The sequence below is a fragment of the Erinaceus europaeus genome, chromosome 9 (genome assembly GCF_950295315.1).
Source record: "Erinaceus europaeus chromosome 9, mEriEur2.1, whole genome shotgun sequence".
Taxonomy (NCBI): domain Eukaryota; kingdom Metazoa; phylum Chordata; class Mammalia; order Eulipotyphla; family Erinaceidae; genus Erinaceus; species Erinaceus europaeus.
The window spans coordinates 115,427,112-115,445,149 of record NC_080170.1 but is presented as its reverse complement, the minus strand read 5'-3'; positions in this window follow the sequence as shown (position 1 = coordinate 115,445,149).

Sequence of the window (18,038 nt, the reverse complement as noted above, 5' to 3'; positions counted from 1 at the left end):
CTCATAAGTCTTTTTTAAGCATTACTGAGTTTGTACTAATGGGTGACTCTTGATAACCCTTAGAGAGCTTCAAATTGAGGGTGATTGTTAGGAGTACCAACCATGTAGATAGAGGCTTGGAACTTTTCTCCCTATCCTCCACACTCCAGAAAGGAGAGAGAGACTGGGCAGTGAACATTGTAACCTATGGGGAATGATTTAATTTGGCATATACATGTGATTGACTATCATACTAGACTTTAAAACAACAGGATTCAATGAACCTCAGAGGAGGTGACTATGCAGAGGTTCTGGAAGGATGTTATTCCTCAAGAAGCTCTGAATGCCCCTCATACCTTTCTTTATTCTTGGTCCTATTGATCTCTTCTGTTGACTTTCCCATACAGTAAATCAGTTAAAGTGAATATTCTAGAGTTTGGGAGCCATTCTGGAAACCATTGAACTTGAGCAGAGTATGAAGGGAAATTCTAATTTGTAGTTGTTTGGTCAGAAGTATGGGAGACCTGTGTCTTACAATTGACATCAAAGTGGGAGGAACATTTTTTTTTGTGAGAATGAATACCATATAACTATAGAATATTGAACTAAACCTATCTGGCTAATAACAAGAGATTTTAAAAAATATTGGGGGGGGGTCACACCAATGACAAAAGTAAACTACAAATGTATACAGGACTTGGATATTGGGCCAGAAACTATCAAATACTTAGAGGAAAATACTGGCAGAACTCTTTTCCATATAATTTTTTTTAAATTTATTTCTTTATTGGGAAATTAATTTTTTACATTCAACAGTAAATACAGTAGTTTGTATATGCATAACATCCCCAGTTTCCCATTTAACAATACAACCCCCACTATGTCATTTATCATCCTTCATGGACCTGTATTCTCCCCACCCACCCACCCCAGAGTCTTTTACTTTGGTGCGATATGCCAATTCCAGTTCAGGTTCTACTTGTGTTTTCTTTTCTGATCTTGTTTTTCAACTTCTGCCTTTCAAAGCCAGCAACAAGCAGCTCCTGACAGCTTTCAAGCTGTTGGTCCTGCTCTTTGAGTCCTCCAACTTAATGTTGAGGGGTTGTCCTTTGCCAAACGTCTTCTTATTGGTCAATTGGCGATACAGCATCAGGCAGATGTTATCTGCCTACAAGAAACACATATAGCAGTCAATGAAGCTACTCAATTCACCATCAGTGGATTCGATTTAATATGCTATAATCTCCATCCTAAACACAGCTGAGCCATCTATGCCAAATTGTGTCTTGCGGACGTTTACCATACGGCCTCTTCGACCTTCTACGACTCCATTACTATTGAAACTATTCAGCTCGTCAACGTATATAAGCCTCCCAGTGCCTCATGGGATAATGAGGTCCTGCCTAGCCCGAATCACCCAGCCGTTTACGTTGGAGACTTTAATAGTCATCACCAAGACTGGGGATATTCCTCCACTCGTACTGACGGCTCTATCTTAGCCGACTGGGCTTCAGCGAATGACCTATTATACGATCACAAAGAGGCAGGCTCTTTTCACAGTGCTAGATGGAATAAAGACTTGTCACCTGACCTGTGCTGGATTAGCACAGTCAACGGCCAAGCCTTTCCCGCTACGAGACAAGTTCTCAAGATCTTCCCACACAGTCATCACCGCCCAGCTATCATCCACATTGGTCTCCAGCTCCCACTGATTCTGTGCTCGGAGAAACTAAGATGGAACTTTCGGAAAGCAAACTGGCGTCTGTTCAGTGATCTTACCAACAAATATATTCCTGCAATTCCAATTAACTCTATCCCCTCTGAAGATTCCTACAGGCACTTCCACCAAGCCATCTTCAAAGCAGCTTCCCAAGCCATTCCTCGTGGGAGACGTGCTAACTATACGCCTTGTCTTGATGCTGAATGCGAGCAACTACTAAAGCAGTATGATGAGTCGAGCGACCCAGATGTGGCTGACCATCTCATTGCCTCCCTGGATGCAGCACGCCAAGCCCGCTGGCAACAACTCACGGAAAGTCTGAACTTCACCCACTCAAGTAAGAAGGCCTGGAAGCTTCTTCAAAGACTGGGTGCCGGTAGCCAACCCCTCCCGTCTCCCATCCTTCTGTATCTCCAAACGCAGTGGCCAGTCACCTAATTCAAATTGGACGTGCTAAGATCGACCCAGTCTGGAAAAGAGAAATTTCCCATGAGTGGTCATCCCACTTCCGGTTATCTTGTCCATCTCCAAAACTCTCTCCCTTTACACTGTCTGAACTGGAAGACGCTTTGAAGAGGGTTAAACCGGGAACAGCTGCTGGCTATGATAACATCACCCCAGAACTCATTCTTAACCTGGGTCCCGCGGCAAAGAAGTGGCTCGCTTCATTCCTGTCCCACATCTTGGAATCTGAGTCTATGCCCAAAGTTTGGCATCGTGCGAAGATTATAGTGGTTTTGAAACCAAAGAAAGACCCAACACTGGCTGCCAGCTAAGACCAATTTCTCTCCTCTTCGTGTGTTACAAACTCCTTGAGAGGCTGCTTCTGTCACATATTTCTCCACTTACAGAGAAATTCCTATCACCCGCCCAAGCTGGTTTCCACCCAGGAAGATCTACCTGGGAACAAGCCCTGGCCCTCTCAACTTACATTGAAAATGGATTCCAGAAGAATTTAAAGACGGGTACTGTCTTTGTTGATCTCACAGCAGCCTATGACACGGTCTGGCACTGTAGTCTCCTAGTCAAGATCTCAAGATGCCTGCCTCCATGGGTGGCCAACACTATATCGTTTCTTCTCCAAAACAGAAGATTCTGGGTGCATCTGGGTGACAAGTCTAGCAGATGGAGACTTGTCTCAAGTGGCCTCCCCCAGGGCTCTGTTCTGGCTCCTATGCTATTTAATATTTACATCAATGACTTCCCAGAAACTTCTTCAAGGAAGTTCATCTACGCTGATGACTTCTGCTGTGCAACTCAGGCATCCAAGTTCGACATCCTCGAGGAAACACGAAAGACGTGTCTCTGATATCTAATTACTGTAAAAAATGGCTACTAATCCCTGGCACTGCAAAAACGGTATCATCTGTTTTCCATCTATACCATGCCTCGGCCTCGCATAAGCTTAATGTGCAGCTTGGCCATAGGAGAATCCGGCATGAAGCCCAGCCAGTCTATCTTGGTGCTACTCTCGATCGCACTCTGTCATTTCACGAACATCTCATAAAAAATGCAGCAAAGGTGGGCGCGAGGAATAACATCATTGCAAGACTGGCCAGCTCCTCATGGGGCGCGAGCGCTTCCACATTACGATCATCATCTCTGGCATTATGCTATTCCACTGCAGAATACTGTGCCCCAGTATGGTTCCGTAGCCCCCATGTCCACTTGGTCGATTGCAAATTATATTCCTCCATGAGGATAATTTCTGGAACCATGCGTTCCACCTCGGTTCCATGGCTGCCAGTTTTTAGCAACATTGCCCCGCCAGATATTCGTCAGGATGCGGCATCATCTAAGTTCATTTCCCACATCTACGCTCGACCGGACCTGCCAATATACGTGGATATCTTCGCCCACCCTGTCCAACACTTGATGTCTCGTCACCCAATCTGGTCCCCTATGCCTACACTTAACTTCTCTGTTCCAGACTCTTGGAAACAGAGCTGGCAGTCAGCTGAGGTAAAGAGCAAACACCTCATCACAGACCCCTGCAAGCGTCAACCCGGCTTTGACCTAGCACGTTATGATTGGGCCCTCCTCAATTGCTATCGAACAGGCCATGGCCGGTGAGCCACTATGTTCCATTGCTGGGGAGCCAGAGATGACCCGAACTGCCCCTGCGGCTCCAGACAGACTATGACCCACATAGTCAACGACTGCCACCTCTCCAGATTCAACCTGACGCTGTTGACTGGCTACAGAAGAAGGGCAAACGCTAGAAGAAGAAGAACTTCTGCCTGAGAGTGAGATCATCCCATATTCATCCTTCTGTTTCTGACTTATTTCACTCAACATGATTTTTTCAAGGTCCATCCAAGATCGGCTGAAAACGGTGAAGTCACCATTTTTTACAGCTGAGTAGTATTCCATTGTGAATATAGACCACAACTTGTTCAGCCACTCATCTGTTGTTGGACATCTGGGTTGCTTCCAGGTTTTGGCTATTACAAATTATGCTGCCAAGAACATATGTGTACACAGATCTTTTTGGATGGATGTGTTGGGTTCCTTAGGATATATCCCCAGGTGGGGAATTGCAGGGTCATATGGTAGGTCCATTTCTAGCCTTCTTTATGATCAGAACACTTCAAAAAATGGGAATAGAATGGGAAAATTCCATATAAATTTTAAAGGGATCTTCAATGATACAAATCTAATTACAAAGAAGACTAAAACGAAAACAAACCATTGGGACCATTCAAATGAAATGGCTTCTGCACAGCAAAGGAAACCACCACCTAAACAAAGAGACCTCTTACAGAATGGGAGATTTTTATATGCCATATATCAGACAAGAGTCTAATTACCAAAATATATAATGATCTCACCAAACTTAGCAAAAGAAGAAAAAAAAAGACTCCATCTAAAAATAGGGAGAGGATATGAACAGAATATCCACCAAAGAAGAGATCACTCCAAGAAACACTCCAAGTCATTATCAAATGCAAACAAAGGTAACACTGAGACACCACTTCACTCCTGTGAGACTGTCATACATCAAAAATGTAGCAGCAACAAATGCTGGAGAGATTGTGGAGACAAAGGAACCCTCCTGCACTTCTGGTGGGAATGTAAATTGGTCCAGCCCCTATGGAGAACAATCTTGAGAACTTTCAGAAGGCTAGAAGTAGAACTACAGTACGACCTTGCAATTCCTCTCCTGAGGATAGATCCTAAGAAACCAAACACACCCATCCAAAAAGATTTGTGTATACCTATGTTCATAGCAGCACAATTTATAATAGCCAAAACTTGGAAGCAACCCACACATCCAACAAGAGATGAGTGGCTGAGAAAGTTGTGATACATATATACAATGGAATTCGATTCAACTACTAAAAATGGTGAATTTACCTTCTTCACCTCACCTTGAATTGAGCTTGAAGGAATCAAGTTAACTGAGATAAGTCAGACAGAGAAGGATGAATATGGGATGATCCCACTCAGACAGAAATTGAAAAATAAGAACAGAAGGGAAAACACAAAACAGACCTTGTACTGGAGTTGGTGTATTGCACAAAAGTAAGAGACTCTGGGGTGAGGGGTAGGGTTCAGGTACTGGAACATGATGGCAGAGCAGGACTTAGTGGGGATTGAATGTGGAAAACTGATCAATGCTACACATGTATAAAGTACTATATCTCACTGTTGACTGTAAACCATTAATCCTCCAATAAAGAAAAAAAAATATATATATATTGGGAGCCAGGCAGTGGACCACCTGTGTAAGCATTCAGGTTACCATGTGCAAGAATCTAGGTCCAAGTCTAAACTCCAGCTTCCCATTTGCAGAGGGGATGTTTCAAGAGCAGTGAAGCAAGTACTGCAGGTGTCTCTCTATCTCACCCCCTCTTATCTCAAATTGCTGAGAGATGCAATAGATTCATTTTGCAGCCACCAAGTCCCATCGATAATCCTGGTGCCAGAAAAAACATGGTGTTGGAGTGACCATGGGCATATCTTAGCTTTTAGAGCACTAGAATTACATGTTTAAAGTTTCAAATTCAATCCCTGGAGTCACATGTATCAGTCTGGCTCTCTGGCCCCTTTCTCTCTCTCTCTCTCTCTGAATAAATAAAATAAATCTAAGTAGCGTTAGATAAAAGATCAGATACTGAGGTTCATAAGGAAGCAATTCATTTACTATCAAGTTATTAAGTGTAACATAGCACAGTAAACTGTATGTGACCAGTGCAAAGACATCTTCTCACTTAGTCATGTAGTTGTGCTTTGAATGCAAGCTGGTGAACTGTACAAATAGCTTTTAAATCATCTTTTGAGGAAACGCAATAATAATACTTTGGCTATCCCCAGAGTTTATTTAAGAAACTTATCTGCTGTATTGTCAGCATGGAAAATTTAATGTCTTGCCAAGTAAAACATACATGTAAGTCATTTCTGAAGTGTTTCATTCCTAGCTTGCTGCACATATATGTTTTATGTTTGTATTAAAAGGATTCTTAAACAGTGTTCTTTCATTTCATTCCATTTTTCATCGATTTAGATAAAAAAGAATCCACATTAAGTCTGTGATCCTAGCTTCTAGGTCACTAAAACCTCTCGCACTCTCATCTGTTCTCGCACTCTCAGTTCTTTCTATATTTCTGCTGAGTTCCAGACACACATAAGATTTCTTAGCAGACATTTTTACTGGGGCTTCCAACAGGAAACCATACCCAAAAACATCACATCATTGTTAACCTCAAGCCATTTCTCTTGCTCCTGTAACATCAATCTTGGTGAATAAAACCATCTCCCCACCGTCTAAAGTCAGAAATGGGAGGCTATAATTATGTCCTCCATTTCCCCTTCTCTCTCTTCATGCTCTCATGTGAAAAGTCACTAAGTTTTGAGTCTGCCTTGTTCAAGGGTCTGGTCTTCAGTTTGCTTCCTTTTCCACTCCCACAATCACTGTCAAAGTTCAATGTCATACCATTGCTAGTCTGGCTGACTTCCCAAGAGTTTATCTGATCTCTTTGCTTCCAATTTGGCCCCTTTCCCATGTAGTCTCTACTGTGCAATTTGAATGTTTTCACAAACATATCTGATCACAATGGTTCCAAATTTAAAAGTATTTATTTACTCCCTATGGTTTAAAGTGAGATTTAAAAGTATTGGGTTAGCATTCAATCCTCATTAAATGTCACTGATTAACTTACCAATTTATATTCTACACAGACTTAATTTTAATATTTTTTAGAGTTACTTTTATTTTTAAGAACATATGTTTCTGCAAGTACCATCTTAGTTGATGCACTTTTTATGTATAAAACTTTATCACTGGAATTGTTACATTGTATTCTCATTTTTTTATTCTTCTTATATTTACTTATTTATTTTACCATAAGCTATTAGATGGATAGATATAAAAACTTCCTAGATTTATATTTCAAGTACTTAGGACTGTGGTGTCCAATAAAGTAGCCAGTAGACAGATATATTGGGAACTTGAAATGTGACTGGTTCAGATTAAAAGGTATTATAAATATAAAATACACATTAAATCCTGAAGGCTTAATATAAAAGTTAATTAAATATTAATCACATTGATTGTGTGCTAAAATAATATTAGTAATATATTATTATTACAGGTTAACTTGTTGGATTGCTAAAATTAATTTCACCTTTTCTGTTTGCTTTCTCTTAATGTGATTTCTAAATTAAATCCAGATATGGCTCACAGTAAGATCCTAATAAACAGCCCAGCATAGAACTCACTAGGTAATCAAGGACATTTACAAGTGTAAATAAAGCTGTGAAAGAGAACTCTAGAACAATTCTAGATGTTTGAATTAGATTGGTGTTACAACCTGAAGCAGAAAAGAGAAACAAAAGTTGATCATAGGCTCAGTTCATTAGAAGAAACTGTAGACTCCTAGAAGTTGGTTTAAACTTACCTTGTTGAGGATAAATCTGAGTGTGACTTTTAAAAGAAATTATATTTACTTATTCATTGGATAGAGACAGCAAGAAATTGAGAGGGAAGGGTGAGGGAAGAGAATGAGAGAGAGAGAGACAGACACTTGCACCAACTGTGAAGCTTTTCCGTCTGCTGGTGGGGATCAGGGTCTTGAACCTGGGTCTTTGTGCTTTGTAACATGTGCATTCAACCGGATGTACCACTACCTGGCCCCTTAGTTTGACTTCTTAATCAAATGAGCAGGAAAAAAACACCTTTAAGACAAATGTGTAAACTGATCATGTAAAAGTTAATACACATAGGTAGGCCTGATATCCCTTCTAAACTTAATAGAATGAATATATTCACAAAGGCCTATAGAAAAGGATAACTAATATTAGTGATACAATTATAAAAAAAAGAGGGGTTGGGCTGTAGCGCAGTGGGTTAAGCACAGGTGGCACAAAGCACAAGGATCAGCCTAAAAAAAGGAATCAGAGACAAGTGATGAATGAGTAAATTAAAGTAGAAGGAAATCTCAGAAACACATTTCACATCTAGAGGACAACAATGAATAGCCAAGATGTGTATCCACTGAAGAATTTCCAAAAATATAAAGAGCTCAGAAATGTGCTCATAGAAATGAAGCACTTGATACAAGCACTTGAAGATAACATTGAAGAAACTCAGAAATCAGAACAAAAAGACAAAGATATAAAAAAAATGCAAGATATATCAGACAACCAATTTAGAACCCAATATCCACATAATAAAAGTTACAGAACAGAAGAAAATGAAATTATCCCTGCAATACATTTTAACAAATAACTTTAGAACTACATAAAGTAGATTTCCTAGAGCCACAGGATAGCTCTCTGGGAATATTCCATGTATTACCATTATATTATATTGTATTATAAGGCTTGGATTCAAGCCCTATAGCAAGTAGAAATTTAGTAGCACAGAGATAAACTTTGATGCTGAGTGCCTCCCTGTCACTCACTATTTCTTTTCTGCAATGGAAAAAATAATAATAAAAAAGGGGACAATTAGGTTCTCTAATAGCAATCTTTCATTAAATGTCCGATAATAACCAATGAAAACAGTCCACTATCACTAACCATAATTGTGAAATTTTAAAACACAAGAAAAAAAATCTTCTAGGAGCTTCTAGAGAGAATCTTATTATGTAAAAGATGATAACAAGCCATTGATATTTCTAGCAGAACACTAGGACCCAGAGACTAAAAGAAGAAAAAGAAAAAAATGCTTAAAATGAAGGAAGTTATTTAATCAAATATCTAGTTTGAGTTGAGGGATAGAATAAAGTAAGAACAACAAAAGCCATCTTTTGTCATGCAACTTTTTTGATATGTGTTCTGCCATATTTAGGGAAAAAAACATGAAATAAGAAGCAGTATGATTCAAAGCATTGAGAAAATATTGGAGTTATTCCCAGGCAGATAGGAAAAATGTCCCATGTCTGGAGATTCACAGCAGACATAGATCAACCACTATTTTTTGGATGCACATTAGAATAAGCCAAGAAAGATTTCTTAGGATAAAATTTTTGTGACATTTAATGTGTTTAAATGTATCAGAAGGAGAGTTATATATCTATGACAGCATCTGAAAAAGAAATCAGAGATAGGAAAATAATAAAAGAAGCAAACGAAGAAAAATAAGATAAATCTCAACTTCAGGTGAAGAAAAAAATGTTTTACAGGAAAAAATTTAATTATTGTCCTTTCAGTTTACAATGAATGACAATGAATATTGATTTATATAAAGTTTCAGTATAACTATTCCGGATTAATGGAGAAAAGTGAAATTTACATGTTTATAATGGATCTGAAGTGAGAGTGAAGTAGAAATATTAAATTCTTTTTCACAAAAGTCCATTGAAAATATCTAAAACTTAATGAGTACACATCAATGAGAAAGATACATATTATATCTGGTATTTTTATCTTATGTATTCAGAAAAACAGAACCATTAAACATATAATAGGAGTACAGATGTAATTTTAGTTTGTATGTGTGAATTAAAAGGAAATTAATCGAGTATAGAAAGTGATAATTCTCTAGATCCATAAACTGTAAACTTAAAACAGTGGTGTTGATTAGCTTTTGTAGGCCTGAAGACACCACTGATAGTATGAATCCTACTTTAAGGATAGGAGAGGACTGATGTGCCCACTTGAACAGTCAGACAGTGAACAAACTCTTATCTTTTTGTTCTATTCTATTTTCTCAAGCATGGGGTGATTTTCATTTGTGCTAGTGAAGGGAACCCACTTAACTCAGCCTACTGGTAGAAGTACTCACCATCTCCACAAAAAGAGCTCAACAACACACCCAGAAATTCTACTTATCCAATCATCTGAACACCCAATACCCTACTCAAGGTGACATACTCAAGTTAATCATCACAAATGTTCATATAGATATTCAAGGACTTCACTATATATGCCCCTCAATAGAAAACAATGAGGAAAATATCAAGTATCAACACTTTTTAAAACCAATTTTGGATATCTCTAAGAGTTTTTTAAGGACTGAAAATGCATAAAAATATTATGAATTGTAAAAAAAAATGTTTTGTGACTAATGAATCTGCCCAGAAGGCAGTTCCCAAAAACATCTGAGTAAGTTATGACCAGACAGCCATCAAAATGCACAGTCTCTAAAAGCAATATTTTGAATGACAATGCACATGTGAATGTATCCACCTACCCATGAATTTGTCTATGTACCTATCTATCACCCAGTCATGCATGGTCAAAATCCTCCAGAAAGCCAAGGAACATGGGGCTAGTAGTACAGTTACCATCACTCTTGTCAAGCTCTTGTCCTTGGCTTCCTTCTAGAGAACCCATGTTTTTGTCCAGTCTCCAGGAGAGCAAATTGTGACCATGCTCACTTTGCCTAGAATTTCCTGCCACCTACTATTTATGAAATGACACAGAGTTGATCCACAGTGAAGGAATACGATATGACAGGCAGAAAATTAATATTGTGTCTGAAATTAAAAAATCCTAAAATATTTGAAGATGATTTCTTCTTCTTTCTTTAGAAAACCTCTCTAGAAAGGAGTGAAGGAGCTTCCTTGACATCTGTTTCCAGAACCTGGGCCTCCCTGATTCTAGTGCTTACATTTTCATTAGTGAGAAATAACTGCCAAATTGCTACATTCAAGATTTCATCGTTGAAGTTTGTAAGTCATATAATTATACTTAGAATTTAGTTCTGGTGGCCCTGTAAATTTTCTCAAGATTGTGTCTTTTTTGTGCTTGTTCAGTAGTATCATTGAATGTGTTCAATGAAATAATTACTTTAAAGATCAAAACTGATTGAAGCTGTTAACCCTTAAATCATTATCACTTGAATACATGTATGATATTAATTGACTGAAATTTACCTATTGCCTTTAAGTTAGCTATTGATAAAAAAAATGTGATATTTCTGGGGCTAGGTGGTGGTGCACTTGATTAAGCGCACACATTACAGTGCCCAGCGACTCAGATTCAAGCCCCTGATGCCCACCTGCAGGAGGAAAGATTCTCGAGTGGTGAAGCAGGGATACAGGTCTCTCTCTCTCTCTCTCTCTCCTCTCTCTCTCTCTCTCTTTTCCCCTTTACCTCCTCCCCTATCAATTTCTATCTTTTCTATCTTTTTTAAAAAAGAAAAACAATGTGATATTTCTAAGAATTTAGACTTTCTGTAAATTGTTTCCTTTCTGATTTTGCAATACTACTCTACAAGTAGGCCATGACATCCATTGCTGTGTTGATTGAGGGTTTAAAGTCATTTTTTGCTGATTAATAAAATTAATAACCTCACTCTCATGAGTAATCTTGTTATTTCAGTAATGACACAGAATCTGCTTGTTCATCTCCCAGGTTCCCTGCCCATCATGATTTTCTTCTTTCTGCAGATATACTGAAAATACATACTTTCTTTTTCTTTCTTTTCCTTTTTTTCTTTTTTGCCTCTAGGATTATCACTGGGGCGCGATACCTACACTAAAAAATCTATTGCTCCTGGTGGCCATTTTTCCCAATTTTTTTTTGTTGTTGTTGTTATTGCTGGATAGGACAAAGATAAATCAAGAGAGGAGGGGAAGACAGAGAGAAAAAGATAGACACCTGCAGACCTGCTTCACGCTTGTGAAGCGACCTACCTGTAGATGGGGAGCTGGTGGCTGGAACTGGGATCCTTACACTAGTCCTTGTGGTTTGCACCATGTCTGTTTAACCTGCTGTACTACCACTGGCCCCCAATACATACTTTTAAAAACTATTATTAATTAATTTATTTATTTAAAAAAGGAGACATTAACAAAACCATAGGATAAGAGGAGTACAACTCCACACACTTCCCACCACCAGGTCTCCGTATCCCATCACCTCCCCTGATAGCTTATTTTATAAATGTGCAAGGCATTTTGATAAACTTTGAGTTACTAACTTTCAGTACGAATGTCCAAATTGTAGCTGAAAACTCGTGTGTATAACTAAGTGCTTTGTGATTTTTATCAGTCTCCCTTGGACCAAGTACCTGTTTCAATTATTCTGCAACTACAGTTTTAATCCAACATTGAGTGGCTGAAGATCAACCTTAACAGAGAGAAGAGTGTTTTTGAGACAGTCTTGGCTTAATAAAGGCTATCTTTCACTCTCCATTCGCTTTGGTAATCAGATTTATAGTTTTCACCTCTTTAATTGGATCTTCTTCAATCCTTCTTTTAAATAAATAAAACTATGAGTGACATTTGAGAAGATATCACAGAGCAAAAAAAATGAACCCTTAAGCTTTCTGGTATTAGTGACTTAAAAAATTACAAGGAAAGATTAAAGGATGTCTTATGCAGAGGGGAATCATTCTATGTAGAGATAAGTCAAAACATTCTGTTCCATCCACCATATCCAAACCACAGTGTAGCCCTGACAGCAAAAGAAACATTTGACTTGGCTGACAGATAGACTAACTCAGAGGATAAGACTTCACTGAACTTTACACAGTGTGATTTCAAACCATTATTGAAAGCCGGTATAAATATACCTCGGAAGTTGTAAAAAATAGAAGGTAAATGAAAAAAGAAAACAGCATTGGACAAAATATCTGTGTAGAAACCTTTATAACATTGTACTTCTCATTAACTGCTTTTCTGGATGGTTTTGTCTCAACTCTAACACTTATTCTAATGGATTATGATCTGTAATTGATACACTACTACTTGGGTGGTCTGAGAAGTTTAATACATTATCCGTTCTGGATGCTCTTTGGACATCAGAAATAGATTCTTAGGACCTGGAAGGTGGCTCAGTAAGTAGAAAACACACTTTCCGTACATGAGGTCCTGAATTTGATCTCTGACATCACAAGGGAGCACATTGGCAAACAAAAAAAGGACAGACTGACAAAAGAAATAGGAAGGTCTCCATAAAACAGTAAAATAGTTCTTTTGTGTATTACACTCCCCATCTTTCTCTCTGTGTTTGTAAAACATATACAATAAAAATTGGACTGAGCAGGCCACACTCCAGATTATTGTCTATACACCAGATCTTGGTTTTGTCTCAGGCAGCACAATGGAAATAATAGTTCCCAGAATTTCAGCAATAAGATACTTCATGGAATATAGAAACAAAAGTGAGGTGCTCTTAATCAAAATTTCATTTTCTTTTAAATCTCTGAAAGTCAAAACCACAGAGACAATCCTTATATATGTCTTCTTTCAGAAAAAAAAAAACACCTCTCTTTGTTTTCTGAAGTTCTACAGAATAGGCTTCATGATCAGTATTAGTTTGATTATTATTATTTATAATAAAGGGGTGTTAGAGCTCCTCCCCAACAAGATCCCTTTAAATGTTTGCCAGAAAATGACCTTCAAATCCAAAGTACAATCAGGATTCTTTCTTTGATGCCCAAGCTGCTAGTTTACTGTAAAGACACTGTATTTAACAACTTTAGGTGAATACACTATCTCCTTAAAGTTAATCATGCCCTCAACACATAATAGATGTTGGTATGCATGAGACCCCTTCTGTTTCATTTGGTTTAAATCCCCCCCGCTTAACACTATTTACATAACCACTTCATTCTATTTACATAACCGCTGTTAACAAGAACTACCCTCCCTCCAGGGCATTGGTTCAATTCCCACTGTTTCATGATATATTTTTGCTCCACTCCCTCTCCTTGTCACACCCTGATCCTCTCCTTGTCACACTCTGATTGTCACCAGTCACTTTTCTCTCCATCCTGTTTCCACCCTACTTGGCAACTATATATAAAGACAGCATTGTGAGTTTTAGGGTCCTTGAGTTTAGCTTAGCTCGTCTTAGATTGTGCTGCATCCTGCATGAATAAAGAGATACTACCTACAGCTCAACCATGAGTCCCTGGTCGTCTGTTACCCGCCCGTGAAGCCAGCCTGGCGAAAACAACATAACCTGTCGAAAACAACATATGGCGCCCGAACAGGGACTGAAATAAGCCCTGAAACATGGACCGGCATTAACGTGGGACCCTACCCACCCATCATCCAGATAAGTAAACTTGGCTACCCATCCACCATGGGTTGCCTTTCTACTTATGAAGAGGTTTGCCAAAGCCTCTACTGTTTCATTATGAGACAGTTTCTCTGTCTCTGGAACATTTTACTCTGGGCCACACTTCGGTTCCCTGACTGGGAACTTTGGTTTCTTATGACTGGGATCATAGAGCTTGGGAGATGCACTGAGATTTCTCCTTGGACATTCTGGATTCCCTCTCCCATGTTTCCTGAGGAAAAGGACTACATTTTGCTCCAGGCCACAGTTTGTTTCTTTATGACTGTGATCATAGAACTTGAGATGTGCATGGAGATTTCCACTGGGACTTTCTGGACTTCTTCTCGCATGTTTCCCATGGAGAAGGACTACTCTAGTTTGAGGAGCGTTCTCCAGTACCCTGGCAGTTCCCAAGTATGGAGACATGTGGTTAGTTCTACTCTCCTGATTGGATTCTTTCTTCAATGGGAAGACGCTTTTAAAAATGGGTGCCTGAAGCAATCCAGCAGGAACAGTCAGAAACACCCTAAATGGAATTTTGAGGAGCTTTTTGGACTAGGACGCCCTCCGGGGATTCTTAATCCTACATGGTGAGATCTTGATAATCTGGTTCAAGTTGCATTTCATAAGAGAATGATTTGAATGACTGAATTTTTGTTTGACATTGACTTAAAAAAAAAATGCTGGACGCAGCCATGATTTCTAGAGACATCCAGAAACAATCCAAAAAATCGTTTTTTTCCTTCTTTGATTTCTATTTTACGTCTTGACATGAATCTAAAACGTTTAATCCTGAAAACCGTATGAGTTATGGGTGGGGAAGATAGTGCAATGATTATGTTAATTATTCTCATGCCTGAGGCTTTTAACCGTGGTTCTTCTGTTTACCTTTCCACATTTTATTGAGTTTAAACTGTTTAAACAACCTTAAAATCATACTAGAAAGGACTTCCAATTATAATGGAATTATCAATTATAGTAAACTTCTAATCTGCTACAAGTTTTGTTCAACAAGTAAGTGAATTTCAGCTGTCAAGTCTTCACATGAAAAAGCATCTACTCAAATGAAATTCCTGGAAATCCATTTAGATCCTGTTCTCTGACATCGCCCCCAGAAACCAATGATGAGACCTGGCATGACCTGAAGAAACAGATTCACAGACTCCAAAGCTCACTCTCTCAGAAAAGCAGAATTCTAGTGGCCGACATTCCCCATCGAGACAGACGTGCAGCGTTTCATCCTCTGGCATTTTCTTCTGTGGTCAGCTACTTTGGACTGACACCTCCATCGGACTTACTGGTACACGCTGCTGTGTTTCTCAAAGACTAACTTCAGCCAATTGCCTTGAGACTTTATAGACCATGTCCCCTCGCCTGCAGGCTCTGTCCCAGAGGCAGAAAACTCCCCCTCCTTATTAGGTTATGCCCACAGAGACATGAAGCGCCCCAAGAGGCAAGAGATGCCCACAGAGGCAAGAAACGCCCTTTGAGGCAAGAGATGCCCCCAGAGGCATGAAGCGTTCCCAGAGGCAATAAATGCCCTTTTGCCTGCTAGGCCTTGCCCTTTGAGGCAAGAAAAGCTCCCCTTGGCATCACGCTGGTTATTGCTGCTCGCTTATTTTATTTTCCATGTCATATGCCAGTTCTTTTGAAAACGCCTGTATGATATACGTTTCTGTTCACCCCGCAATGGCCATTAGTTAAAAAGAAAGGGGGAATTGTTGGTATGCATGAGACCCCTTCTGTTTCATTTGGTTTAAATCCCCCCTGCTTAACACTATTTACATAACCACTTCATTCTATTTACATAACCGCTGTTAACAAGAACTACCCTCCCTCCAGGGCATTGGTTCAATCCCCACTGTTTCATGATATATTTTTGCTCCACTCCCTCTCCTTGTCACACCCTGATCCTCTCCTTGTCACACTCTGATTGTCACCAGTCACTTTTCTCTCCATCCTGTTTCCACCCTACTTGGCAACTATATATAAAGACAGCATTGTGAGTTTTAGGGTCCTTGAGTTTAGCTTAGCTCGTCTTAGATTGTGCTGCATCCTGCATGAATAAAGAGATACTACCTACAGCTCAACCATGAGTCCCTGGTCGTCTGTTACCCACCCGTGAAGTCAGCCTGGCAAAAACAACATAACCTGTCGAAAACAACAGATAGAATACACACATTCTATTGGTTCTGTTTCTTTTTTGAAGTATCTTGGCTAATATAGACTTTAAAAGACCCTTGATATTTAAGGCCACTAGGAAAAGATAGACACAGACTTGGGGTATGAATCGACCTATCAGTGCCCATGCCCAACAGAGAAGCAATTACAGAAGCCAGACCTTCTACCTTCTGCACCCCATAAAGGTCTTTCTTTGGTCCATACTCCCACTGGTATAAAGAATAGGGTACCAGGACTGGGGGAAGTAGGGGCTCTATAGTGGAGATGTGAGGTTCCTGCTGTCTTAGGGTTCAAAAAGACAATCGATAGTTAATGTTATCATTGAATTATTTGGTAATTGGGTTAACTTTGAAAAGTCCTTTTGTTAGGGTTTGCTGTACAGTACCCAGTATCTTGTATATAGCTGTGCTATTGGTTGCTTCTGATCTACTTGGTCTAGGCTTTTGAGAGGGTTTGCATATCAATTACACAGCATATATTGAGAAAAGATTCAGTTTGTGTTTTGAAAAACTTCGAGACATACAATTAATTTTCCCCCTCTCGTATTAATTAACTAGTGATGTATATGACTACATTTTACTAGGAGTGTACATAAACACCATTCCCACCACCAAAAGACTGTGACCCTCCCTACCACCCACTCCCACCCCCCACTGTCCCAGGAAGCTGCATGTCTACCCATCACCTCAGGGTTATTACTTTGGTGCCCTACTTACAATTTGGTCAGGTCCTACTTTTAGTTTCCCTTTCAGATCTTCTTCCTCAACTTCTGTTGATGAGTGGGTCATCCCATACTCATCTTTATCTTTCTGACTTAGCACACTTAACATAATATCTTCTAGCTCTGTCCAAGATGGGTCAGAGAAGGTGGGTTCATTGTTCTTGATAGCTGCATAGTATTCCATTGTGTATATATACCACAGCTTTCTCAGCCACTCATCTGTTGTTGGGCACCTGGGTTGCTTCCAGGTTTTAGCTATTATGAGTTGTGCTGCTATGAACATAGGAGTACACACCTCTTTTTGGTTTGGTGTTATGGAGTCCTTGGGGTATAACCCCAGGAGAGGAATTACTGGATCATATGGAAGGTCCATGTCTAGCCATGTGAGAGTTTTCCAGACTGCTCTCCACAGAGGCTGTACCAATTTACATTTCCACCAGCAATGTAAAAGGGTTCCTCTGTCCCCACATCCTCTCCAGCATTTGTTGCTGCTGTCCTTTTTGATGTATGCCATTCTTACAGGAGTGAGGCAGTATCTTAGTGTTGTCTTAATTTGCATTTCTCTGACAATCAGTGACCTAGAGCAGTTTTTCATATGTTTGTTAGCCTTTTGGATCTCCTCTGAGGTGAATGTTTTGTTCATTTCCTCTGCCCATTTTTGGATGGTGCCATTTGCTTTTTTGGTGCTAAGTTTGCTGAGCTCTTTCTATATTTTGGTGATTAGTTTCTTTTCTGATGCATGGCATGTGAAGATCTTCTCCCATTCTGTGAGGGGTCTCTTTGTTTGTTTAATAGTTTCTCTGGATGTGCAGAAGCTTTTCAATTTGATGTAGTCCCATTGGATAGGGCCCACTTTACCGTATGCCTCTCCCAATCCATATCAAATAATATTGCATCTGCCGATCACAACCTAACCAACACAATGATTGCCACCTCAACATGCTTCACTTCAGACTGTGTCCAGAGACTACACATGTG